This window comes from Solanum dulcamara, chromosome 6 (assembly GCF_947179165.1).
Source record: "Solanum dulcamara chromosome 6, daSolDulc1.2, whole genome shotgun sequence".
Classification (NCBI taxonomy): domain Eukaryota; kingdom Viridiplantae; phylum Streptophyta; class Magnoliopsida; order Solanales; family Solanaceae; genus Solanum; species Solanum dulcamara.
The window spans coordinates 62,232,358-62,242,037 of NC_077242.1; the positions used below are offsets into that span (position 1 = coordinate 62,232,358).

Consider the following 9,680-nt stretch of genomic DNA (forward strand, 5'->3'; position numbering starts at 1 on the left):
AGGTATATGTATATAAAAAAAGATAGTTTTTATGCAATATTAAAAGAATAGCCCTTTATTCATATGAACAAAGAACTCTTTTATCATATGAAAAGAAAAATAATTTTGAATATCATTTGCAAAAAGTATCTCCGAATACATGTATAGACACTTGATAAAATATTAATAATGAATAAATTATTATCAAAATAATTTTAAAATATGTGTGTATATAGACTACAAAAAATAGAATTCTATTTTATAGTAAGCTCAGAGGCGTAACTGTAATAAGTGTTACATTCCTATTAGAAAGTCATGGTGATTCGTAAAAAAATCAATTCAATTGTTCAAAAGAGATTTTAAAAGAAAATAGTTTAATTTAAGGAGTCACCATAATTTTAGGATAATTAGAAACCAATCAATTATTTAAAAATATCTACAAATTCAATGGATCCTAAGTAAGGGGTTCAAGTTATTTCAAAGGGAAGGTATCAGACATCCCTCAGAGCCTATCTGAAGATAGTCCTTAAACTTAGTTTTAGAAAAATGATTAGGGATATTTATTCATTTGTTCACTTTAGAAAATATTAAACAGAAGAGTTTTATTTAATTTTGAGAAAATTGTGCAAATAGAAGTTATGTCATATATATGTCTATAATATGAATGGAGAAAATTTAATAATAATATATATTTATTTATATGGTAAAAATAATATACTTGAACGTATGAAAATTTTATGTATTGAAATATAGATGTATGTTTAAAATCATATGGATGAATAAGCTTACCTGAATTTGTGGTAACTAATACGAATGTCGAGTATTAGAACTGATTACTTTATTTGTAGACACGATAAGAAGATAATAAATAAAGTAAATAAGACAATAAATAAGTGTAGATGTATGAATAAGTAATGTGTCATAAATATAATTTGGATGAAAACTTCTAATAAGATTAGTGATGCCTAAAAATCATTAAAATTTTAAAAATATTAAACTACCCCCAAATATATACAAACAAAAATATTTAAAAGTCGAAAGGACATAAAAATATCTATATTCTTATCATCTTCGGATCAGCGCCGGCTTATTAATCGAAAGACAAAATATATAAAGTTTGTCATTTTTCTGCTCGGGTCGATTTTCATCATTTCCGAAGGGCCTATCTACCCCCAAACCCCTTTAGACAGTCCCCAAATGTTTATTATTATGTAGAGTATAGTTTTTTACAAGATTATTACAAACTAAAATAAAAGGTAAATAAATAATACGAAATGTAAACGAAATAATGACATCTTAAACTTTCGTTCGCAACTCCTCGTGTCTTGAATTTTGAAGTTCAAACCCTGCTAAATCATAAAGAAAACACAACCAATATACAAATATATATAGAGGTATATCATGATTATATAATTTTGCTACAACAAAGCAAACAAATAGAACAAGAACACATTTCAAAAATAATAAACCAATATATCAAAGAAAGTGGGAACTAACCTGGATACTTCATGTATTTATTTTGACAAGATATAATATGTAAGAACCTAAAGTAAAGACAGCACAATAAAAAATAGAAGAAAAAAAAAGTACTAACCAGTTAATATGAGTTTTATGTCAACGAAAAGCGGTAGCAATATCCGAGATCCAAACAAGTTGAAGTAGCAAAAAGGAAAAAGAAAGAACTCAAAACAATAAGTATTTTGTTAACAACTTCCTTGTATTCTAATGAATATGAGGTATTAAAAGAGAAAGTGAAATTAGGTCGTGTTCTTCCTTAATTCTTTGTGTTTTTCTTCCGTTTTTTCTTGTCTTTCTCTGTTTTTGTCTTTTTTGTGTGTATCCGTTCTCTCTGTCTGTTTTTGTTCCCCCTTAAACGAAGATGTGAGTTCTTCATTTATAATGAAGAAAGGTATTCAAGAAAATCAACAAAAGTAATTTCACTATTCTTAGTCAAGACTTTTTCAAATAATTCAAACAAAAGAGCAAATATTTCAAAAGGGGTACAAAATTTCAATAAAGTCAAACAAAATTTTCAACAACAAATCAATTAAGATTTCAACAATGAAATCTATCAAAATTCAAACAACCAAATCAATTTAGTCAGATATATTCAAAACAAAATGGTGAAAAAGTCAGAAAGAACAACTCCATTTGTCAAAAAAAAGTCTCAAATATCATGCCAAGAGGGACCTACTATCATTAATGGTAAAGAAATTAATTCAAACTTAATTAGAGAAATAATTAAATTATAAGCAGAAGTAAACCTAAAATCAATATTCACTAACATATACTGAGATTTACCATAATAAAACAAATAACAATCTATCCAGTCTAAATAAGGTAGCCAGAATCAAATAACATACTAAAATTTACCTTAAACATCAAAGTACTAATATATTTTAACTCAGTAAAGGAGCAGAATCAATCATGCTAGATACCAAAATAGTGTTACTAAATCAAAAATAATAATAATAATAAATAAATAAATGTTACTACTAGAATTATTTTCCAAAAATCAAACACAACAATCGAAAAATCAAATAATATCATGATTAAATTAAACAATTTTCTGTGATCATCTTAGAGAAGTAAACAAGATGTGAATGTAAATGAGATCATTTTAGCCTAAACAGGTTTCAAGGACTCACCACAAACATCCATACTTAGGCAATCAAAGGAGCTATTACCAATTAAATACGAATCAAACTTAAAATGGAAAAGAATTAGATTACCATGAACACGTATCTTGAAACTGGCTAAGAAGCAACAGAGAATCATAATATGGTCTGAGCAAACCATTAATAAACTTGAGATTCAGCGAGAAAATTAATAATAAAAACAAGAGGTTTATCTAGAATTTACAGGTACCAGAATTAGAAGATATCAATCACCATGAAAGTTACATTATGTATATCATTATTACTCTCAAGACCAACTAAAAGTATCACCAAAACCACTGAACCTTGTATTAATGCTTATATTAAGCACATTGAAGTTCAAGCAGTGTGTCGATGATATTCACATCTCTATAGGCAAACCTCTAAGGATGCATTGTGACCATTTGACATTTATAAATGGTACCAACCAGATAGCACAAAACTTTAATGAAAAAATAATTGATAATTAAAATACAACATCAACGAAATAAAAAAAACCCTATAAAGTACTGATGCACTCAAGAAAGATAAAATAGAACCATTCCAGAACGTAATAAGAAATTAACAAGCAAACTACTAATTATTTTAAAGAGAACAGGAGTCAAATACATAGCTTAGACGATCACTAATGAACAAGCATCGATCACAATTTCATCAAGCCAACAACAAATATCACAATCAGTTAATCAAAGAAACAAAGAATTGAAATGATAAACTTACAATTTGAATCTAAACGTACCCGGACGGATCTTGAACAGATCCGTCTTTGACCAATAATTTCCGATTGATTTGGACTTGATTCATGGCGGCGTTCTACATCTTCGTCACTGGCCGGAGTTGCTGGTCAGTTCACTGGAGCATCGATGCTCCTACCGCCGTCGATGTTGCTGCCGAGGAGAAGGAGGTCGCCGCAGTTGCAGGCTGCTGGCTGCTGCGTCGTGGAGCTGCTGGCGGCTGCTGGTGACGTTGTGCTGCTCAGCAAGAAGGAGGAGAGGTGGTGGCGCAGTGAGAAAGAGAGAAGACGCGGTGGTGGTGAGGGTGGAGGTGCGGCGGCTTGTGTGTGTCTTGTTCTCTTTGGAGAAGAAGATGAATAGAGAGAGTTAAGTGGGGAAAAAAAAATTAGAGAGAGAGCCAAGTCCTTTTTTTTTTTTTAGAAAGAAAGAATGATAAGATAGTTTAGGATTTTTGGGGTGTGGAAGAGATAAGAACGAATGTGAACCGTCCGATCAAATGCAATCTACAGTTGAGATTGAAGAAATTGAGATTACAAATAGACTACATTAAATTTAATTAAGCAATAATTATAATTAATTGTCAAGTAAAATATCATCTAAATTAATTAACATTAAAGTAGCTACTTATGTATATATTATGTAAATATATGCATATTCATATATGACGTACGTATGTATATAATACGTACTAAATAGACGTATAATTAATATAGTTAACTAAAATATATAATAAATTTAATTAAGTAATAACTTTATAAACGCATGTATATAAGATATATTAAAATAGATATGAAATATGTACACATTAATATGAATAAGTAAATTGTAAAATAAACTTAGTTAAGTAATATATAACTTTTTTTTTAATATGAAGAAAATGCACACATATATAATATATGTAAAAATATTCGAACGTACGAAACTCATTTTTTTAAAATTAAGAATAAAACTGATAAAGATAAAAGTAATAATATTAATAAATATCAAAAAAATATATATTATAAGTTATGAATGTCAGAACATATAATTTATTGGACAAAACTAAATATAAATTTATTTATTTGATAAAAAAATAATTTTAAAAAATGTTTATTTATTAAGATAGTAATCCGAAAAGTAATTATCGGTCGGTCAAAATTGGGTGTCAACAATGATCAGGAAGAGAAGTAAATTACCGTATTGAATTGAACAAATTTACATAGATAGAAAGACAAAATAATTTATCAAGATTCAAATAGCTCCTATCATGATCTTACTTTATACTATATTTCAGACTAACGTATTATATTTAAAAATAATGCATGTACATTGATTTCAAATCTTTTGGACACCTAATAAAGGGTAAATAAAGTATCATGTAAGACAAAAAAGAAAAGTAATTCATAAGTCACAGACAACAATGATAATTCACATTGACAATTTGAAATATAAGCAACATCTTTTTGAATAAGTTAAAGTGATAATAGTTATGCCGACATACTCCTGAAGATCCTTTCAACATATTTTGTTGTAATTTGTGATAATTCTATTTAGAGAACTTAGAAAAGCATTACTCCCTCCATTTTAAAGATCACCTAGTTTGATTGGATACGGAGTTTTTTTTTAAAAAAAATAAAGATAATTTTTTCATCTTGTGATCCTAAAATTATATTAACTGTATCAAAATACCTTTTAATTTTGTGGCCTTAAAATATCACATGAACAATTGAAATTGAAATTGAAATTTTACCAAAATAAGAAAAAAAAAAAGAAGGAAAAAAGGATAATTCTTTTTGAAACGGGAGTGACTCATAATCCATAGAAACACTTGCTCTTATGGTTCACATAGTTAGCTCATCCTAAATGGCTACATATGTAAGAACACAATTAGGCATATGACTGATTACAGAAAAAAAATAATTAAAACTACCAAAGTTATGGACTTAAAAAATAAAAAAATGGATAAAAAGATATATATATATATATATATATGCATTAATATTGTACTAGGTTATGACCGCATAGGATCTCCTTCTTCCGGAACCGGAACAACAGCTTGACCTACGGAGGACTGATTCACAGAGGATTCTCCTTCTTTTTCAGAAAAACAATTCAAAATTTACTAAGCCAATTTATCTTAAGCTAGATTACTATTAAATTCATACTAAAAATTATAACCAGATGCAAAGCAACACAATGAACAAATAGAAGTGATTAACTAAACACTCTTGAACATTCTAACAAAACACACCAAACAAATAATATTTGAGAAAATTAAAATAGAGGCCGAGGATATTACCCTTCTGTGGGCAGCGCATCGAGACAATAAGCTTGAAGACGATGAACTCCTCATCATCAGAAAACAGACAAGCAAAGAATTAAAAGAAAGTTCTAGATCTCAGGTTCATACCTTCGTGGGTTTAATTTCGTGAAAACATTGTTCTCAACACCAAAATCAAGCTCTCAATCTAAAAAAAAATTTAAATGATTATTGAACCCTCTGTATTTTCAAAAATGGTTCCTTTTTTTTCTTTTTCAGTGAAAACAAGTGCCGAAATTTATAGCAAAAAAAAAACAGTCGATTTGAATTTCAAAATGAGCCCTTTGAGAAAGAGAAAAATATCAGATTTTATAAAAGTCAAAGGAGATGAAAACACATCCCCAATAATCCGTATTTGATTTTGATGGCCTTTGATTCAGACTAGATTTGAGGGAGATTTTTCTAATCCAAAGTCAACAATTGAAGGCTCTATAAAATCTTCGAATTTCATAGATAGAGAGAGGAAAGATATTACCGTTGGGATTGTGTATTTGCGATGTTTTTTTTTTCTTTGGTAAATATTATCTTCTTTTTTATTTATTTGTAAAAGAGGTAAATATAGTAGTTTTGGGTACAAACTAATTATCCTACACACACTTTCCCCTTTTGAGCCCTAATTGCTGTGTTCTTCTTCTTCTTCGCTCTTCTTTGCCATTCTTGTTGTTCTTGTGAAGATGATGAAGAGGCCAAAATATGTTGCTATGATGGTTTCCTTCTGATTCACACCAGCTTCTTTGCTCTGCATGTGTGTTTGTTGCTTTGAATAGTCAGAAGATGACCATTTTCGTCTTTTTTAGTTTTCTGTCTTTGTGCTCTTCTCCTCTTACTGTTGAAGATGATGAGGAGACCATTTGATTTGATGGATTCTTTCTGATTCACATCTGATTGCTCTGTATGTGTGTTTGTTGCCTCAAATTTTATTTTGAAGATGGACCTTTCCTTGTCTTCTTTCTTTTTCTGTCTTTGTGCTCTTCTCCCCTTATTGTTGAAGATGATGAAGAAACCCAGTGATTTGATGGTTTCTTCTGATTCACATTTGGTATAGTTTGTTTTTGGTGTGTATTGTACCTCTCTGTTGATCTTGTTACTTTTGTGTGTTTTCTGAATGTTGTGAAATTTGTGATATGCCTTATTTGCCTTTGATTCAAATAAGTGTAGTTTGTAGACCTGCAAAATGACCAAACAATTAGTAAAGACACCAAACTCATTCTCCTTTCCTGTGTCTCCAGTTTCCCTTTTCCTTTTTCCTCCCTTTCCTTCAATATTTCTTAATTCTTAGATACAGAATTTGACTCTTATCACTATTTAGGATTCTTCGCATATGTACATTCAACTCCTCAAACAAATAAGACTGCAGGGGACCCTCATCTAGGGCATAATTTGCTAAAGCATCTGCCAGTTTATTTGCTTCCCTTAGGGTATGTTTGAAAATGACATCCAAATTTCTCTTGTATTCCTCCACCTCATCTACCCAACCTGCAGTATTCCATGGAGGTTTCCATTCTCCGTTCAAAATTCTTTGAATAGCTTGGGAATCTGTCTGGAAAATGATGTTATTTAGCCCTTGTTGCTTACAGTACTTCAAGGCTTCCAAAAGAGCCACAATTTCTGCTTCTATACTAGTGGCATAGCCAATTTCCTCACCCTTAGCATATATTAAGTTCCCTTCTGCGTCTCTCACACAAAAATCATAGGCACTCCTCCATGGGTTGCCTCTAGATGCACCATCTGTGTTGCAAGCATACCAACCATGTGGAGGTAGATTTCATCTAACTTTTGTTACCTTCACTCTTGCCTTGCCTCCCTCTAGCATTTGGATCAGATTTTTCCATCCAGGAGGGATAGTTTTAATTGAGGGATTTCTATATTGTACTAGTCTTTGGATAGAAATTACGACTAGATAAATAACTGAACTATTAATCTTTCTATGTCCATTCTTGATACCATTCCTTCTCTTCCAAAGTTCCCACATTATAATTGATGGCACTGCAGCATAAATCTGTTTCAGTCTGTTAGTAACTGGTGCCATCTACCATTTCACAATTAGCTGTTGCAGTTGCACCCCCTCCATCCTTATTCCTGCAGCCTTACAGAAAAAGGACCAAGTCCTTTTAGCTGTATCTGATGTTAAGAAAATATGGTGTATAGTCTCTTCTCTAGGATTTATACAACACCAACACTTTGACACCAGAATAAAGTTCATCTTCTTTAAAACATCATCTGTGGGAATTTTGTATTTCCAGCATCTCCACATGAAGAAGGAGATTTTAAAAGGCAAACCCTTTATCCACATGAACCTGTAAATGTCCAGTTTTGGACCCCTTTGCCTAATAAAATCCCAAGTTGATTTAATTGTAAATTCTCCACTTGTGTCTAGAATCCACCATGGTCTATCAAAGTCTCTTTCTTCCTTGGGTATGGTTATATTGTCTATTATATGATCAACAATATCTTTAGCAAGTACTTCCATAAGTTTTTCTCTATTCCACCTCCCATGTGCTATCATTTCATTAACATTTTGAATTCTTGCATCATAAGTATTCCCTGGATTTACATAGTGTAAAGCTCCCAATCCAGTCCAATTGTCTAGCCAGAAATGTGAATCTCCTTTCCTCACTTGCCACCAAATTTGGTGTTCTATTAAGTCCCTGGCTTCTAGCATTCTTTTCCAAGTCTGTGACCCCTGTTTCCATTGCACCACTATAGCATGCTCTTTCTTACAATATTTGTTGGTCATAAAATCTCTCCACAGGGAAGGTTTTGTCCTAAAGTTCCACCAGAGCTTACAAAAAAGTGCTAATGCCACATCATGTAATGATCTAACACCTAGGCCTCCTTCTGTAGTAGGAACACACACCTTATTCCAAGCCACCCAGTGTCTACTTCTGCCCCCAATTGTGTTGCTCTAAAAAAACTGAGCAAACATTTTATGAATTTGTCTGATGATTCCAATAGGAGGGTTAACAGCTGATAACATGTGTATTGGCATGCTTTAAAGTACATGTTTAATAAGAATTGCCCTTCCTCCAAAAGATAACATTTTATCCTTCCATCCTTGTAATCTATTCATGATCTTAAGATTCAAAGTATTAAAGAATTCCTTCTTTCTCCTACAATGATAGATAGGGCAGCCCAAATACATAAAAGGAAATTCTTTTCTATTCATGCCAGTGACAATCTCCACTGTTATACTGATGTCTCCTGCTACTTTATTATGCATATAAACAACACTTTTGTTCATATTAATCTTTTGGCCAGAAGTCTGCTCATATTTTCTCAAAATCCTCATTATTCTTTGCAAAGAAACCATATCTGCTGAAGTAAAGATGATCATGTCATCAGCATATGCAAGATGATTTATTTTTGGACTCCATTTAGGCATGCCAAAACCTTTAAACTGCATATTATGATGAAGTGCATTTAAGCTCCTTGTTAAGACCTCTGCTGCTAGTATGAATAAAGTAGGGGATAGAGGGTCCCCTTGCTTTACTCCTCTGGTAGATTGGAAGAATCCTTGTTATTGCCCATTAACCAAAACAGAGTACTAGTTATTGCTAACAATTCTATAGATCATGTCTATACTCTTCTCTGAAAATTCCATCTGTCTGAGTACCTTAGTTAAGAACAACCAAGATACCCTGTCATAGGCTTTTTCCATATCCAGCTTTATAATAACATTTGCCTCTTTTGTTCTTAACCCTATATCAGATACAATTTCTTGAGTCAGTAGTATGTTCTCCACAATACTTCTATTTTTGACAAAACCAGCTTGATTGAGAGATATAATATTAGGTATTTTGGCAATCAATCTCTCATGTAACAGTCTCGAAAAAATTTTGTTCACAAAATTGCTCAAACTAATTGGTCTCATATCAGAGAAGGTATTAACCATATCTTTCTTTGGTATTAAGACCAAATTAGTATGGGTGACAAACCTGGGTAATTCTGCACCACCGAAGAAAGCCTTCATCATATTGGTAACATCCTGTCTAATGATATCCCAGCATGCTT

The 9,680-nt window shown here is 31.5% G+C and overlaps 1 long non-coding RNA gene across 2 annotated transcripts; it reads right to left on the bottom strand.

Moving 5' to 3' along the window:
* Positions 1 to 1,038: 1,038 nt before the first annotated feature.
* LOC129891248 (uncharacterized) lies at positions 1,039 to 6,103 on the bottom strand. Of its 2 annotated transcripts, none has more exons than XR_008767135.1 (2): positions 5,760 to 6,103; positions 1,039 to 3,873 (listed from the first exon to the last, which is right to left on the bottom strand). It is a non-coding gene; the product is annotated as an uncharacterized LOC129891248 (long non-coding RNA). The 2 variants fall into 2 exon arrangements; XR_008767134.1 differs by having other exon boundaries at positions 5,649 to 6,103.
* Between the last annotated feature and the right edge of the window lie 3,577 nt (positions 6,104 to 9,680).